This window comes from Oncorhynchus gorbuscha, linkage group LG09, assembly GCF_021184085.1.
Source record: "Oncorhynchus gorbuscha isolate QuinsamMale2020 ecotype Even-year linkage group LG09, OgorEven_v1.0, whole genome shotgun sequence".
NCBI classification, from domain to species: Eukaryota; Metazoa; Chordata; class Actinopteri; order Salmoniformes; family Salmonidae; genus Oncorhynchus; species Oncorhynchus gorbuscha.
In genome coordinates, this window is record NC_060181.1 from 7069137 (window position 1) to 7087527 (window position 18391).

Genomic DNA, 18391 nt, shown 5'->3' on the forward strand with positions numbered 1-18391 from the left:
TGCAAATGTGCTTCCCACCCGCAGTTACAGAATACAAACATTAAGGCCTGCTCTCTCTCTCTCTCTCTCTCTCTCTCTCTCTCTCTCTCTCTCTCTCACCCTTTCTCAATTCAATTTAAGGGGCTTTATTGGCATGGGAAATATATGTTAACATTGCCCATGTATGTGAAATAGATAATAAACAAAAGTGAAATAAACAATACAAATTAACAGTAATCGTTACACTCACAAAAGATCCAAAAGAATAAAGACATTTCAAATGTCATATTACGTCTATATAGGCTTAGTGTTGTAAAGCAAATAGTTCAGGGATACAGACGCTACGCGCTGGCAGAGTTTGCTGTTTTGATTGGCAAGGCAGATCATCCAATTACATCGTCCAGAATGATTATTTGAGACTCGCTCCCCAATCGGCGCTGGCATGAGGCGGTCCTTAGGCAAATGTGTTGACGAAGAGGATGCATGCAATCATTCATTTTCACTGAACGGAACGTAGAGAGCGAGCGACCGAGTGAGGCAACGGGGAAACTTGCTGATTTGGAGTAGACTTCACTTGTTTCAGAGCTTTTGAGAAATAATTGTAAGAACACCGTAAAATAATTGATTTGTCCGTAAGGTTCTGAAGAATCGAGTCTTCTACATAATTTCAAGGTAAGAAACGAGATAAACTGTCTTTTTTTTTTACCAATAGTGTCTAGACAACTAAATAGTAATTTCTTGCGCAACGATGTTAATAAATGTGTAATGGCATAATAGTCAAACCATGTTATTGGCGGATTATTTATACCCAAGTCAAAGGAAGGACGTAGTGACACGCGCGCGCGCGCACAAACAAACACACACACACACAATAACAAGGACATGGGCAACATGAGCGTTTGAAGCTTTCTTTGCGCGCATAATATCTATCTGTGTATCTCTCTCTCTCTCACACACACACACTCATTCTCTCTCTCGGGCTCAATTCAATTCAACAAATGCTTTATTGCCACCGTTGTCAAAGCAATGTATAGGACGTATCACATACATTAACTATATTTATTTATTTGAAATGTATCAGGATGAAATCTCTTAAAATGCACCCTCTCGTTTTCAAGAATGTAAAATATATATATGTGTTTGGACAAAATAAAGAAAACAAATATCATACATGTCAAATAATTCACTCAAAAGATAATCAACAATTGAGAAATTAAATCTACAAGGTCTCACGTATGTGACATGGTGGGATCTACTTTCTTATATTATTATAGGCCAGGACATAATCAACAGATAGATCTACCGTCTCTATGCTATCCCCTAACAAAATGCAGATGTTCTTTTCAACATCTCTCTCTCTCTCTCTCTCTCTCTCTCTCTCTCTCTCTCTCTCTCTCTCTCTCTCTCTCTCTCTCTCTCTCTCTCTCTCTCTCTCTCTCTCTCTCTCTCTCTCTCTCTCTCTCTCTCTCTCAATTCAACTCTCTCTCTCTTTCAATTCAACTCTCTCTGTTTAATTCAACTCTCTCTGTTTAGCGGTAACAGGTGCGTCTGATGGATTGCCATGGTGACAATACTTTAGGTCGCCCTTCCATGCGCACTGACGGGAACATGAGCAGACATGTCGCCACACTTGTGATGTATAAGATTATGTTAGATGTCAGTCTGCCTCAGAGTAAGGACATAGGAGACGGACATGAGAAACAGACTGCTGAAATCCTTTTGAAATTAACCTGAGACATGCTTCTGTGCTTTGATGTCCTTCATGCTTTAATGAACATTCCGAAAATAGCCATATTTATTTTTGTGTCCCAAGGGGAACCATGTAGTGCGTAACTTTTGACCAGAGCTCTATGTGCCCTAGTCAAAACTAGTGCACTATAAAGGGAATAGACTGCCATTTGGGATGCATCCTATAATGTCAATCTGGAACACTACAAGCTGGTAGTAGAGGTTGTAAGGGTAAATTAAGACAGAGAGATACATTATCCTACTTGGTAGACAGAGAGAGACATAATACTACTTGGTAGACAGAGAATGACAACATCCTACTTGGTAGAAAGAGAGATACATTATCCTACTTGGTAGACATAGAGAGACATAATACTACTTGGTAGATGGAGATATACATTATTCTACTTGGGAGATAGTGAGAGACAATATCCTACTTGGTAGAAAGAGAACGACACTATCCTACTTGGTAGAAAGAGAGATATATTATCCTGCTTGGTAGATAGAAAGATACAGCATGATACTTGGTAGACAAGAGATATCCAATATATTATTTGGTGGAGAGAGACATTATCCCACTTGTTAGGTAGGGAGAGACATTATCCTACTTGGTAGATAGAGAGAGACAATATACTACTTGGGAGATAGAGATATACATTATCCTACTTGGTAGATAGAGAGAGACATAATCTTTCTTGGTAGACCGAGAATGACACATCCTACTTGGTAGATAGAGAAATACAATATACTACTTGGTTGATAGAGAAAGACATTGTCATACTTGGTAGACAGAGAATGACAAATCCTCATTGGTAGACAGTGAATGACACATCCTGCTTGGTAGATAGAGACATCCAGTATCCTACTAGATAGATAGAGAGATACATAATGCTACTTGGTAGATAGAGACATACAGTATCCTACTAGATAGATAGAGAGATACAGAATGCTACTTGGTAGATAGAGACATACAGTATCCTACTAGATAGATAGAGAGATACAGAATGCTACTTGGTAGATAGAGACATCCAGTATCCTACTAGATAGATAGATACAGAATGCTACTTGGTAGATAGAGACATACAGTATCCTACTACATTTACATTTACATTTAAGTCATTTAGCAGACGCTCTTATCCAGAGCGACTTACTAGATAGATAGAGAGATACAGAATGCTACTTGGTAGATAGAGACATCCAGTATCCTACTAGATAGATAGAGAGATACAGAATGCTACTTGGTAGATAGAGACATACAGTATCCTACTAGATAGATAGAGAGATACAGAATGCTACTTGGTAGATAGAGACATCCAGTATCCTACTCTCTCTCGCTCTGTGCGTGCAGGTGTGCATGTCCAAGCCCTCACCACCACTTAACCTCCGCTAGTGAGTCATGTCATTTTGTGGCACTACTTGAAAAAGGTGCAATTGAACATCGTGAAGCAGAGAATAGGTGCCACCAGCACCATTCAACCAGCACCATTCAACCAGAGTAGAGGTTATACCAGCACCATTCAACCAGCACCATTCAACCAGAGTAGAGGTTATACCAGCACCATTCAACCAGCACCATTCAACCAGAGTAGAGGTTATACCAGCACCATTCAACCAGCACCATTCAACCAGAGTAGAGGTTATACCAGCACCATTCAACCAGCACCATTCAACCAGAGTAGAGGTTATACCAGCACCATTCAACCAGCACCATTCAACCAGAGTAGAGGTTATACCAGCACCATTCAACCAGGGTAGAGGTGATGCCAGCACCATTCAACCAGGGTAGAGGTGATGCCAGCACCATTCAACCAGAGTAGAGGTTATACCAGCACCATTCAACCAGCACCATTCAACCAGAGTAGAGGTTATACCAGCACCATTCAACCAGCACCATTCAACCAGAGTAGAGGTGATACCAGCACCATTCAACCAGCACCATTCAACCAGAGTAGAGGTTATACCAGCACCATTCAGCCAGCACCATTCAACCAGAGTAGAGGTTATACCAGCACCATTCAACCAGCACCATTCAACCAGAGTAGAGGTGATACCAGCACCATTCAACCAGCACCATTCAACCAGAGTAGAGGTTATACCAGCACCATTCAACCAGCACCATTCAACCAGAGTAGAGGTGATACCAGCACCATTCAACCAGAGTAGAGGTTATACCAGCACCATTCAACCAGAGTAGAGGTTATACCAGCACCATTCAACCAGAGTAGAGGTGATGCCAGCACCATTCAACCAGCACCATTCAACCAGAGTAGAGGTTATACCAGCACCATTCAACCAGAGTAGAGGTTATACCAGCACCATTCAACCAGAGTAGAGGTTATACCAGCACCATTCAACCAGAGTAGAGGTGATGCCAGCACCATTCAACCAGCACCATTCAACCAGAGTAGAGGTGATGCCAGCACCATTCAACCAGCACCATTCAACCAGAGTAGAGGTGATGCCAGCACCATTCAACCAGAGGAGAGGTTATACCAGCACCATTCAACCAGAGTAGAGGTGATGCCAGCACCATTCAACCAGCACCATTCAACCAGAGTAGAGGTGATGTCAGCACCATTCAACCAGCACCATTCAACCAGAGTAGAGGTGATGCCAGCACCATCCAACCAACTGAGAAAGTCAACCCCTCAATGTAAATGTTCTTTGTTGCTTTGAGGCAAGTCAGTAGACTGATGCAACTGAACCTATCACAGTGCAGATGCATTTATACGGAGACTTGATTACACACAGGTGGATTGTATTTATCATCATTAGTCATTTAGGTCAACATTGATCATTCAGAGATCCTCACTGAACTTCTGGAGAGAGTTTGCTGCACTGAAAGTAAAGGGGCTGAATAATTTTGCACGCCCAATTTTTTAGTTTTTGATTTGTTAAAAAAGTTTGAAATATCCAATAAATGTCGTTCCACTTCATGATTGTGTCCCACTTGTTGTTGATTCTTCACAAAAACATACAGTTTTATATCTTTATGTTTGAAGCCTGAAATGTGGCAAAAGGTCGCAAAGTTCAAGGGGGCCGAATACTTTCGCAAGGCACTGTATATATATATACACACACTATATATATATATATATATATGTACTATATTTACACACACTATATATACACTATATATATATTCACTATATATATATATATATATATATATATATATATATATATATATATATATATATATATATATATATATACACTTTAAATACACACTATATATATATATACTGTATATTCAGTCGTGGCCAAAAGTTTTGAGAATGACACAAATATTAATTTCCATAAAGTTTGCTGCTTGAGTGTCTAGATATTTTTGTCAGATGTTACTATGGAATACTAAAGTATAATTACAAGCATTTCATAAGTGTCAAAGGCTGTTATTGACAATTACATGAAGTTGATGCAAAGAGTCCATACTTGCAGTGTTGACCCTTCTTTTTCAAGACATCTGCGATCCGCCCTGGCATGCTGTCAATTAACTTCTGGGCCACATCCTGACTGATGGCAGCCCATTTTTGCATAATCAATGCTTGGAGTTTGTCAGAATTTGTGGGTTTTTTTTGTCCACCCGTCTCTTGAGGATTGACCACAAGTTCTCAATGGGATTAATGTCTGGGGAGTTTCCTGGCCATGGACCCAAAATATTGGTATTTTGTTCCCCGAGCCACTTAGTTATCACTTTGCCTTATGGCAAGGTTCTCCATCATGCTGGAAACGGCATTGTTCGTAACCAAACTGTTCCTGGATGGTTGGCAGAAGTTGCTCTCTGAGGATGTGTTGGTATCATTCTTTATTCATGGCTGTGTTCTTAGGCAACATTGTGAGTGAGCCCACTCCCTTGGCTGAGAAGCAACCCAACACATGAATGGTCTCAGGATGCTTTACTGTTGGCATGACACAGGACTGATGGTAGCGCTCACCTTGTCTTCTCCGGACAAGCTTTTTTCCGGATGCTCCAAACAATCGGAAAGGGGATTCATCAGAGGAAATGACTTTACCCCAGTCCTCAGCAGTCCAATCTCTGTACCTTTTGCAGAATATCAGTCTGTCCCTGATGTTTTTCCTGGAGAGAAGTGGCTTCTTTGCTGCACTTCTGGACACCAGGCCATCCTCCAAAAGCCTTCGCCTCACTGAGCGTGCAGATGCACTCACACCTGCCTGCTGCCATTCCTGAGCAAGCTCTGTACTGGTGGTGCCCCGATCCCGCAGCTGAATCAACTTTAGGAGACGGTCCTGGAGCTTGCTGGACTTTCTTGGGCGCCCTGAAGCCTTCTTCACAACAAATCAAACGCTATCCTTGAAGCTCTTGATGATTCGATAAATGGTTGATTTTGGTGCAATCTTCTGGGTGTCTGTCTGTCTTCTGGGTGTCTGTCTGTCTGTCTGTCTGTCTGTCTGTCTGTCTGTCTGTCTGTCTGTCTGTCTGTCTGTCTGTCTGTCTGTCTGTCTGTCTGTCTGTCTGTCTGTCTGTCTGTCTGTCTGTCTGTCTGTCTGTCTGTCTGTCTGACTGACCTTGTGCATGTGTGTGCATGTCTTTGTATATATTTGTGGGTGTGTGTGTGTTTAGTTGTCCGTGCCCATGCTATGTGTGTGTGTGTTTCTGTGCACACCCATGCTACGTGTTTGTGTGTGTCTTTCTGTGCCCATGCTATGTGTGTGTGTCTTTCCGTGCCCATGCTACGTGTTTGTGTGTGTCTTTCTGTGCCCATGATAAGTGTGTGTGTGTCTTTCCGTGCCCATGCTAAGTGTGTGTGTGTCTTTCCGTGCCCATGCTAAGTGTGTGTGTGTCTTTCCGTACCCATGCTAAGTGTGTGTGTGTCTTTCCGTGCCCATGCTAAGTGTGTGTGTGTCTTTCCGTGCCCATGCTAAGTGTGTGTGTGTCTTTCCGTGCCCATGCTAAGTGTGTGTGTGTCTTTCCGTGCCCATGCTTTGTGTGGGTGTGTGTCCGTGCCCATGCTAAGTGTGTGTGTGTCTTTCCGTGCCCATGCTAAGTGTGTGTGTGTCTTTCCGTGCCCATGCTTTGTGTGGGTGTGTGTCCGTGCCCATGCTAAGTGTGTGTGTGTCTTTCCGTGCCCATGCTAAGTGTGTGTGTCTTTCCGTGCCCATGCTTTGTGTGGGTGTGTGTCCGTGCCCATGCTTTGTGTGGGTGTGTGTCCGTGCCCATGCTTTGTGTGGGTGTGTGTCCGTGCCCATGCTATGTGTGTGTGTGTCTTTCCGTGCCCATGCTTTGTGTGGGTGTGTGTCCGTGCCCATGCTAAGTGTGTGTGTGTGTGTCTTTCCGTGCCCATGCTTTGTGTGGGTGTGTGTCCGTGCCCATGCTAAGTGTGTGTGTGTCTTTCCGTGCCCATGCTTTGTGTGGGTGTGTGTCCGTGCCCATGCTAAGTGTGTGTGTGTCTTTCTGTGCCCATGCTTTGTGTGGGTGTGTGTCCGTGCCCATGCTTTGTCTGGGTGTGTCTTTCCGTGCCCATGCTTTGTGTGGGTGTGTGTCCGTGCCCATGCTAAGTGTGTGTGTGTGTGTCTTTCCGTGCCCATGCTTTGTGTGGGTGTGTGTCCGTGCCCATGCTTTGTGTGGGTGTGTGTCCGTGCCCATGCTAAGTGTGTGTGTGTGTGTCTTTCCGTGCCCATGCTTTGTGTGGGTGTGTGTCCGCGCCCATGCTAAGTGTGTGTGTGTCTTTCTGTGCCCATGCTTTGTGTGGGTGTGTGTCCGTGCCCATGCTTTGTGTGGGTGTGTGTCCGTGCCCATGCTTTGTGTGGGTGTGTGTCCGTGCCCATGCTTTGTGTGGGTGTGTGTCCGTGCCCATGCTTTGTGTGGGTGTGTGTCCGTGCCCATGCTTTGTGTGGGTGTGTGCTGTGTCTATGAGTGTTGAAGTAATAGAGTTCAGTGTCATCATGGGAGCACTTGTCATGTGTGTGTTTAGTTGTGACGTGTGTGTTTAGTTGTGACGTGTGTGTTTAGTTGTGAGGTGTGTGTTTAGTTGTGAGGTGTGTGTTTAGTTGTGAGGTGTGTGTATAGTTGTCAGGTGTGTGTTTAGTTGTCAGGTGTGTGTTTAGTTATCAGGTGTGTTTAGTTATCAGGTGTGTTTAGTTGTCTGGTGTGTATAGTTGTCAGGTGTGTGTTTAGTTGTCTGGTGTGTGTTTAGTTGCCAGGTGTGTGTTTAGTTGTCAGGTGTGTTTAGTTGTCAGGTGTGTATAGTTGCCAGGTATGTTTAGTTGTCAGGTGTGTTTAGTTGTCAGGTGTGTTTAGTTATCAGGTGTGTTTAGTTGTCAGGTGTGTTTAGTTGTCGGGTATGTGTTTAGTTGTCAGGTGTGTTTAGTTGTCAGGTGTGTTTAGTTGTCAGGTGTGTTTAGTTGTCAGGTGTGTTCAGTTGTCAGGTGTGTTTAGTTGCCAGGTGTGTTTAGTTGTCAGGTGTGTTCAGTTGTCAGGTGTGTTTAGTTGTCTGGTGTGTGTTTAGTTGCCAGGTGTGTTTAGTTGTCAGGTGTGTTTAGTTGTCAGGTGTGTGTTTTGTTGTCAGGTGTGTGTTTAGTTGCCAGGTGTGTTTAGTTGTCAGGTGTGTATAGTTGTCAGGTGTGTTTAGTTGTCAGGTGTGTTTAGTTATCAGGTGTGTTTAGTTGCCAGGTGTGTTTAGTTGTCAGGTGTGTTTAGTTGTCAGGTGTGTTTAGTTATCAGGTGTGTGTTTAGTTGTCTGGTGTGTGTTTAGTTTGATAGGTGTGTGTTTAGTTGTCTGGTGTGTTTAGTTGTTAGGTGTGTGTTTAGTTGTCTGGTGTGTGTTTAGTTTGATAGGTGTGTTTAGTTATCAGGTGTGTTTAGTTATCAGGTGTGTTTAGTTATCAGGTGTGTTTAGTTATCAGGTGTGTTTAGTTATCAGGTGTGTGTTTAGTTGTCAGTTGTGTTTAGTTGTCAGGTGTGTTTAGTTGTCAGGTGTGTATAGTTGCCAGGTATGTTTAGTTGTCAGGTGTGTTTAGTTGTCAGGTGTGTTTAGTTGTCAGGTGTGTATAGTTGCCAGGTATGTTTAGTTGTCAGGTGTGTATAGTTGTCAGGTGTGTTTAGTTATCAGGTGTGTTTAGTTGTCAGGTGTGTTTAGTTGTCAGGTGTGTTTAGTTATCAGGTGTGTGTTTAGTTGTCTGGTGTGTGTTTAGTTTGATAGGTGTGTGTTTAGTTGTCTGGTGTGTGTTTAGTTGTCAGGTGTGTGATGCTGGCTGGTGTGTGTTTATTTTTCAGGTAGTGATGCTGGCTGGTGTGTGTTTAGTTGTCAGGTGTGTGATGCTGGCTGGTGTGTGTTTATTTTCCAGGTAGTGATGCTGGCTGGTGTGTGTTTAGTTGTCAGGTGTGTGATGCTGTCTGTGGTGCCACTTGACAAAAGAGGCATCGTTCCAAATGTTAACCCTGGCCCTTGACTTTTTCCTTGTGTAGTTTCGTTACAGCCTTATTCTAAAATGAATGAAGTTAATAGAATCCTCATCGATCTACACACACACTGCTCCATAATGACATCACAATACCCCATCATTACATCACAATACCCCATCATTACATCACAATACCCCATCATTACATCATAATACCCCATAATGACAACACAATACCCCATAATGACAAAGCAAGTTTTTATAAAAATTTGTATTTAATGAAAAAGTATTACAATTAATATAGGAAACAGAAATATAATATTTACGTAAGAATTCAGACCCTTTGCTATGAGACTCCAATTTTAGCTCAGGTGCATCCTGTTTCCATTGATCATCCTTGAGTTGTTTCTACAACATGATTGGAGTCCACCTGTGGTAAATTCAAGTGATTGGACATAATTTGGAAAGTCACACAGCTTGCTAGTTAACTTGGGGGAACTGATGTTTATAAGACAGTGATATAGTGTGGGGTGCTTTTCGGGCAAGTGTCGATCTCTGATAACGAGTTGTTAGCATGAGTGTTTTACTTTAATTGTGAGTGTTTTAATTTAATTGTGAGTGTTTTACTATAATTATGAGTATTTTACTAAAATTATGAGTGTTTTACTATAATGGCTATAATTACAGGGCATCTCTGAAACACTCTCCGGCGAATTAGAGGACACAAGGCCTGTGTCCTAAATGGGACCCTCTTCCCTATATACTGCACTACTACACATAGGGCTCTGGTTATAAGTAGTGCACTATATAGGGAATTGGGTTCCATTTGATACATAAACAAAACAAGTAATAATTAAAATCATAAATAATATGAAACAATTGTATGGACAGATAAAATGTTGGAAGATGTTAGCCATGCTTAGCTACCGTAGAGAGACCTGGGAGACATATCTCAGACAGAGAGACACACCCTCCCCGCGCTGTCCATCCCCTGTGTAAGTCTCCAGGCTCTACATGTAGGGTGATCTTAAATTAGATTGTTTGAACCATCGCTGAGGTGGGCTCTGTTTCTATAGCGATGCATCCTTCCTCCTCTCTGTCTGTCTGTATCTCTCTTTCTCTCTCTCTCTCTCTCTCTCTCTCTCTACCTCTCTCTATAGCTCTCTCTCTCTCTCTCTCTCTCTCTCTCTCTCTCTCTCTCTCTCTCTCTCTCTCTCTCTCTCTCTCTCTCTCTCTCTCTCTCTCTCTCTCTCTCTCTCTCTCTCTCTCCCTCTGTTGTTAGAACAGGTCTCTCTCTGTTTTAGAACAGGCCCCCTCTCTCTCTCTCTCTCTCTCTCTCTCTCTCTCTCTCTCTCTCTCTCTCTTTTGTTGTTAGAACAGGTCTCTCTCTCTCTTGTTAGAACAGGTCTCTCTCTCTCTTGTTAGAACAGGTCTCTCTCTCTCTTGTTAGAACAGGTCTCTCTCTCTCTTGTTAGAACAGGTCTCTCTCTCTCTTGTTAGAACAGGTCTCTCTCTCACTTGTTAGAACAGGTCTCTCTCTCTCTTGTTAGAACAGGTCTCTCTCTCTCTTGTTAGAACAGGTCTCTCTCTCACTTGTTAGAACAGGTCTCTCTCTCTTTGTTAGAACAGGTCTCTCTCTCTCTGTTAGAACAGGTCTCTCTCTCTCTTGTTAGAACAGGTCTCTCTCTCTCTTGTTAGAACAGGTCGCTCTCTCTCTTGTTAGAACAGGTCTCTCTCTCTCTTGTTAGAACAGGTCTCTCTCTCTCTTGTTAGAACAGGTCTCTCTCTCTGTTGTTAGAACAGGTCTCTCTCTCACTTGTTAGAACAGGTCTCTCTCTCTGTTGTTAGAACAGGTCTCTCTCTCTCTTGTTAGAACAGGTCTCTCTCTCTCTTGTTAGAACAGGTCTCTCTCTCTGTTGTTAGAACAGGTCTCTCTCTCACTTGTTAGAACAGGTCTCTCTCTCTGTTGTTAGAACAGGTCTCTCTCTCTTGTTAGAACAGGTCTCTCTCTCTCTTGTTAGAACAGGTCTCTCTCTCTCTCTTGTTAGAACAGGTCTCTCTTTGTTGTTAGAACAGGTCTCTCTCTCTCTTGTTAGAACAGGTCTCTCTCTCTCTTGTTAGAACAGGTCTCTCTCTCTCTTGTTAGAACAGGTCTCTCTCTGTTGTTAGAACAGGTCTCTCTCTCACTTGTTAGAACAGGTCTCTCTCTCTGTTGTTAGAACAGGTCTCTCTCTCTCTTGTTAGAACAGGTCTCTCTCTCTCTTGTTAGAACAGGTCTCTCTCTCTGTTGTTAGAACAGGTCTCTCTTTGTTGTTAGAACAGGTCTCTCTCTCTCTTGTTAGAACAGGTCTCTCTCTCTCTTGTTAGAACAGGTCTCTCTTTGTTGTTAGAACAGGTCTCTCTCTCTCTTGTTAGAACAGGTCTCTCTCTCTCTTGTTAGAACAGGTCTCTCTCTCTTGTTAGAACAGGTCTCTCTCTCTCTTGTTAGAACAGGTCTCTCTCTTGTTAGAACAGGTCTCTCTCTCTCTCTTGTTAGAACAGGTCTCTCTCTCTCTCTCTTGTTAGAACAGGTCTCTCTCTCTCTTGTTAGAACAGGTCTCTCTCTCTCTTGTTAGAACAGGTCTCTCTCTCTCTTGTTAGAACAGATCTCTCTCTCTTGTTAGGACAGGTCTCTCTCTCTCTTGTTAGAACAGGTCTCTCTCTCTCTTGTTAGAACAGGTCTCTCTCTCTCTCTTGTTAGAACAGGTCTCTCTCTCTCTTGTTAGAACAGGTCTCTCTCTCTCTCTTGTTAGAACAGGTCTCTCTCTCTCTTGTTAGAACAGGTCTCTCTCTCTCTCTCTTGTTATAACAGGTCTCTCTCTCTCTCTCTCTTGTTAGAACAGGTCTCTCTCTCTCTTGTTAGAACAGGTCTCTCTCTCTCTCTCTTGTTAGAACAGGTCTCTCTCTCTCTTTTTAGAACAGGTCTCTCTCTTTTTAGAACAGGTCTCTCTCTCTCTTGTTAGAACAGGTCTCTCTCTCTCTCTTGTTAGAACAGGTCTCTCTCTCTCTCTCTCTCTTGTTAGAACAGGTCTCTCTCTCTCTTGTTAGAACAGGTCTCTCTCTCTCTCTTGTTAGAACAGGTCTCTCTCTATCTTGTTAGAACAGGTCTCTCTCTCTCTCTCTCTTGTTAGAACAGGTCTCTCTCTCTCTTGTTAGAACAGGTCCCTGTCTCTCTCTTGTTAGAACAGGTCTCTCTCTCTCTCTTGTTAGAACAGGTATCTCTCTCTCTTGTTAGAACAGGTCTCTCTCTCTCTTGTTAGAACAGGTCTCTCTCTCTCTCTTGTTAGAACAGGTCTCTCTCTCTCTCTCTCTTGTTAGAACAGGTCTCTCTCTCTCTTGTTAGAACAGGTCTCTCTCTCTCTTGTTAGAACAGGTCTCTCTCTCTCTCTTGTTAGAACAGGTCTCTCTCTCTCTTGTTAGAACAGGTCTCTCTCTCACTTGTTAGAACAGGTCTCTCTCTCTGTTGTTAGAACAGGTCTCTCTCTCTCTTGTTAGAACAGGTCTCTCTCTCTTGTTAGAACAGGTCTCTCTCTCTCTTGTTAGAACAGGTCTCTCTCTCTCTCTTGTTAGAACAGGTCTCTCTCTCTCTTGTTAGAACAGGTCTCTCTCTCTCTTGTTAGAACAGGTCTCTCTCTCTCTCTTGTTAGAACAGGTCTCTCTCTCTCTCTCTCTTGTTAGAACAGGTCTCTCTCTCTCTTGTTAGAACAGGTCTCTGTCTCTCTCTTGTTAGAACAGGTCTCTCTCTCTCTCTCTTGTTAGAACAGGTCTCTCTCTCTCTTGTTAGAACAGGTCTCTGTCTCTCTCTTGTTAGAACAGGTCTCTCTCTCTCTCTCTTGTTAGAACAGGTCTCTCTCTCTCTTGTTAGAACAGGTCTCTCTCTCTCTTGTTAGAACAGGTCTCTCTCTCTCTGGTTAGAACAGGTCTCTCTCTCTCTCTCTTGTTAGAACAGGTCTCTCTCTCACTTGTTAGAACAGGTCTCTCTCTCTGTTGTTAGAACAGGCCTCTCTCTCTCTTGTTAGAACAGGTCTCTCTCTCTCTTCTTAGAACAGGTCTCTCTCTCTCTCTTGTTAGAACAGGTCTCTCTCTGTTGTTAGAACAGGTCTCTCTCTCACTTGTTAGAACAGGTCTCTCTCTCTGTTGTTAGAACAGGTCTCTCTCTCTCTTGTTAGAACAGGTCTCTCTCTATCTTGTTAGAACAGGTCTCTCTCTCTCTCTTGTTAGAACAGGTCTCTCTCTCTCTCTCTCTTGTTAGAACAGGTCTCTCTCTCTCTTGTTAGAACAGGTCTCTCTCTCTCTTGTTAGAACAGGTCTCTCTCTCTCTTGTTAGAACAGGTCTCTCTCTCTCTCTTGTTAGAACAGGTCTCTCTCTCTCTCTGTTAGAACAGGTCTCTCTCTCTCTTGTTAGAACAGGTCTCTGTCTCTCTCTTGTTAGAACAGGTCTCTCTCTCTCTTGTTAGAACAGGTCTCTCTCTCTCTTGTTAGAACAGGTCTCTGTCTCTCTTTGTTAGAACAGGTCTCTCTCTCTCTCTTGTTAGAACAGGTCTCTCTCTCTCTTGTTAGAACAGGTCTCTCTCTCTCTTGTTAGAACAGGTCTCTCTCTCTCTGTTAGAACAGGTCTCTCTCTCTCTCTCTTGTTAGAACAGGTCTCTCTCTCTTGTTAGAACACTTGTTAGAACAGGTCTCTCTCTCTGTTGTTAGAACAGGCTCTCTCTCTCTCTTGTTAGAACAGGTCTCTCTCTCTCTTGTTAGAACAGGTCTCTCTCTCTCTTGTTAGAACAGGTCTCTCTCTGTTGTTAGAACAGGTCTCTCTCTCACTTGTTAGAACAGGTCTCTCTCTCTGTTGTTAGAACAGGTCTCTCTCTCTCTTGTTAGAACAGGTCTCTCTCTCTCTTGTTAGAACAGGTCTCTCTCTCTGTTGTTAGAACAGGTCTCTCTTTGTTGTTAGAACAGGTCTCTCTCTCTCTTGTTAGAACAGGTCTCTCTCTCTCTTGTTAGAACAGGTCTCTCTCTCTCTTGTTAGAACAGGTCTCTCTCTCTTGTTAGAACAGGTCTCTCTCTCTCTTGTTAGAACAGGTCTCTCTCTCTCTTGTTAGAACAGGTCTCTCTCTCTCTCTTGTTAGAACAGGTCTCTCTCTCTTTGTTAGAACAGGTCTCTCTCTCTCTTGTTAGAACAGGTCTCTCTCTCTCTTGTTAGAACAGGTCTCTCTCTGTTGTTAGAACAGGTCTCTCTCTCACTTGTTAGAACAGGTCTCTCTCTCTGTTGTTAGAACAGGTCTCTCTCTCTCTTGTTAGAACAGGTCTCTCTCTCTTGTTAGAACAGGTCTCTCTCTCTGTTGTTAGAACAGGTATCTCTTTGTTGTTAGAACAGGTCTCTCTCTCTCTTGTTAGAACAGGTCTCTCTCTCTCTTGTTAGAACAGGTCTCTCTCTCTCTTGTTAGAACAGGTCTCTCTCTCTTGTTAGAACAGGTCTCTCTCTCTCTTGTTAGAACAGGTCTCTCTCTCTTGTTAGAACAGGTCTCTCTCTCTCTCTTGTTAGAACAGGTCTCTCTCTCTCTTGTTAGAACAGGTCTCTCTCTCTCTTGTTAGAACAGGTCTCTCTCTCTCTTGTTAGAACAGGTCTCTCTCTCTTGTTAGAACAGGTCTCTCTCTCACTTGTTAGAACAGGTCTCTCTCTCTGTTGTTAGAACAGGTCTCTCTCTCTCTTGTTAGAACAGGTCTCTCTCTCTCTTGTTAGAACAGGTCTCTCTCTCTCTTGTTAGAACAGGTCTCTCTCTCTGTTGTTAGAACAGGTATCTCTTTGTTGTTAGAACAGGTCTCTCTCTCTCTTGTTAGAACAGGTCTCTCTCTCTCTTGTTAGAACAGGTCTCTCTCTCTCTTGTTAGAACAGGTCTCTCTCTCTTGTTAGAACAGGTCTCTCTCTCTCTTGTTAGAACAGGTCTCTCTCTCTCTTGTTAGAACAGGTCTCTCTCTCTCTCTTGTTAGAACAGGTCTCTCTCTCTCTTGTTAGAACAGGTCTCCCTCTCTTGTTAGAACAGGTCTCTCTCTCTTTGTTAGAACAGGTCTCTCTCTGTTGTTAGAACAGGTCTCTCTCTCACTTGTTAGAACAGGTCTCTCTCTCTGTTGTTAGAACAGGTCTCTCTCTCTCTCTTTGTTAGAACAGGTCTCTCTCTCTCTTGTTAGAACAGGTCTCTCTCTCTGTTGTTAGAACAGGTATCTCTTTGTTGTTAGAACAGGTCTCTCTCTCTCTTGTTAGAACAGGTCTCTCTCTCTCTTGTTAGAACAGGTCTCTCTCTCTCTTGTTAGAACAGGTCTCTCTCTCTTGTTAGAACAGGTCTCTCTCTCTCTTGTTAGAACAGGTCTCTCTCTCTCTTGTTAGAACAGGTCTCTCTCTCTCTCTTGTTAGAACAGGTCTCTCTCTCTCTTGTTAGAACAGGTCTCTCTCTCTCTTGTTAGAACAGGTCTCTCTCTCTCTTGTTAGAACAGGTCTCTCTCTCTTGTTAGAACAGGTCTCTCTCTCTCTCTTGTTAGAACAGGTCTCTCTCTCTCTTGTTAGAACAGGTCTCTCTCTCTCTCTTGTTAGAACAGGTCTCTCTCTCTCTCTTGTTAGAACAGGTCTCTCTCTCTCTTGTTAGAACAGGTCTCTCTCTCTCTCTTGTTAGAACAGGTCTCTCTCTCTCTTGTTAGAACAGGTCTCTCTCTCTCTTGTTAGAACAGGTCTCTCTCTCTCTCTTGTTAGAACAGGTCTCTCTCTCTCTTGTTAGAACAGGTCTCTCTCTCTCTTGTTAGAACAGGTCTCTCTCTCTCTTGTTAGAACAGGTCTCTCTCTCTCTTGTTAGAACAGGTCTCTCTCTCTTGTTAGAACAGGTCTCTCTCTCTCTCTTGTTAGAACAGGTCTCTCTCTCTCTCTCTCTCTTGTTAGAACAGGTCTCTCTCTCTCTCTTGTTAGAACAGGTCTCTCTCTCTCTTGTTAGAACAGGTCTCTCTCTCTCTTGTTAGAACAGGTCTCTCTCTCTCTTGTTAGAACAGGTCTCTCTCTCTCTTGTTAGAACAGGTCTCTCTCTCTCTCTTGTTAGAACAGGTCTCTCTCTCTCTCTTGTTAGAACAGGTCTCTCTATCTCTTGTTAGAACAGGTCTCTCTCTCTCTCTTGTTAGAACAGGTCTCTCTCTTCTCTTTTAGAACAGGTCTCTCTCTTTTTTGTTAGAACAGGTCTCTCTCTCTTGTTAGAACAGGTCTCTCTCTCTCTTGTTAGAACAGGTCTCTCTCTCTCTCTCTTTGTTAGAACAGGTCTCTCTCTCTCTTGTTAGAACAGGTCTCTCTCTCTCTCTTGTTAGAACAGGTCTCTCTCTCTCTTTTTAGAACAGGTCTCTCTCTTTTTAGAACAGGTCTCTCTCTCTCTTGTTAGAACAGGTCTCTCTCTCTCTTGTTAGAACAGGTCTCTCTCTCTCTCTCTCTCTCTTGTTAGAACAGGTCTCTCTCTCTCTCTTGTTAGAACAGGTCTCTCTCTCTCTGTTGTTAGAACAGGTCTCTCTCTCTCTGTTGTTAGAACAGGTCTCTCTCTCTGTTGTTAGAACAGGTCTCACTTTGTTGTTAGAACAGGTCTCTCTCTCTCTCTCTCTCTTGTTAGAACAGGTCTCTCTTTGTTGTTAGAACAGGTCTCTCTCTCTCTCTCTCTCTCTCTCTTATTAGAACAGGTCTCTCTCTCTCTTGTTAGAACAGGTCTCTCTCTCTGTTGTTAGAACAGGTCTGTCTCTCTTTGTTGTTAGAACAGGTCTCTCTCTCTCTCTCTTATTAGAACAGGTCTTTCTCTCTCTTGTTAGAACAGGTCTCTCTCTCTCTCTGTTGTTAGAACAGGTCTCTCTCTCTCTTGTTAGAACAGGTCTCTCTCTCTCTTGTTAGAACAGGTCTCTCTCTCTGTTGTTAGTACAGGTCTCTCTCTCTGTTGTTAGAACAGAGAGGATCTGCAGAGAAGAATGGGAGAAACTCCCCAAATGACAAACGTGTAGCGTCATACCCAAGAAGAATCGATGCTGTAATCGCTGCCAAAGGTGCCTCAGCAATGTACTGAGTAAAGAGTCAGAATATTTACGTAAATGTTTTTTGCTTTGTCATTATAGGGAATTGTGTGTAGATTGATGAGAGAAAAAAACTATTTAATCAGTTTTAGAATAAGGCTGTAATGTAATAACGTGTAAAAAGTCAAGGGGTCTGAATACTTTCCCATTGCACAGTATAAATATATTATGGATAGCCAGGGCAGGGACACTCCAACACTCAGACATCATATACAAACCACGCATTTGTGTTTAGTGAGTCTGCCAGGTCAGAGGCAGTATGATGATCATGGATGTTCTCTTGATAAGTGTGTGAATTAGACAATTTTCCTGTCCAGCTAAGAATTCATAAGGTGAATGCACCAATTTGTAAGTCGCTCTGGATAAGAGCGTCTGCTAAATGACTTAAATGTAAATGTAAATGTAAATTCCAAATGTAATGAGTACTTTCGGATGTTGGGGAAAATGTATGGAGTAAACAGTACATGAATTAATGTAAGAATGTAGTGGAGTACAATTTAATTTGTAAGTCGCTCTGGATAAGAGCGTCTGCTAAATTACTTAAATGTTATGTAAATGTAAGGTAACGATAACTCAAAATAATGAAGTAGTGCTTTAAAGTATTTTTACTTAAAAGATGCACACTCAAGTGTTTGTATAATTTCAGACAGTAGTTTTGAAAGTGGTGCTCCTGAGCCAAAAGTGGTCCTCGGTTTTTGGTGTACTATGTCATCAAATTGTGTACTACATCATTCATGTCACATCTTGCAACAAATCAAAATGGTACAAATCTAATTCGTACTATATGTTACAAAAGGGGTTCGGCTTGAGATCCTGGAGTGCGTCTTTAAGTACCGGTACCTAGTTTACACCTCAATATACGGTACCTAGTTTACACCTCAATATACGGTACCTAGTTTACACCTCAATATACGGTACCTAGTCTACACCTCAATATACGGTAACTAGTTTACACCTCAATATACGGTACCTAGTTTACACCTCAATATACGGTACCTAGTCTACACCTCAATATACGGTACTTAGTTTACACCTCAATATAGGGTACTTAGTTTACACCTCAATATACGGTACCTAGTTTACACCTCAATATACGGTACCTAGTTTACACCTCAATATACGGTACCTAGTCTACACCTCAATATACGGTACTTAGTTTACACCTCAATATAGGGTACTTAGTTTACACCTCAATATACGGTACCTA

At 42.7% G+C, this 18391-nt stretch overlaps 1 protein-coding gene across 1 annotated transcript in view; it reads left to right on the forward strand.

Moving 5' to 3' along the window:
* The first annotated feature begins 489 nt into the window (after positions 1-489).
* LOC124042659 (hippocalcin-like protein 4) overlaps positions 490-18391 on the forward strand; it is a 37429-nt gene continuing 19527 nt past the window's right edge. Inside the window, exon 1 of the mRNA XM_046360739.1 lies at positions 490-651. The gene's annotated coding sequence lies outside the window, so the exon portion shown is untranslated. The remainder of the gene's footprint in view (positions 652-18391) is intronic.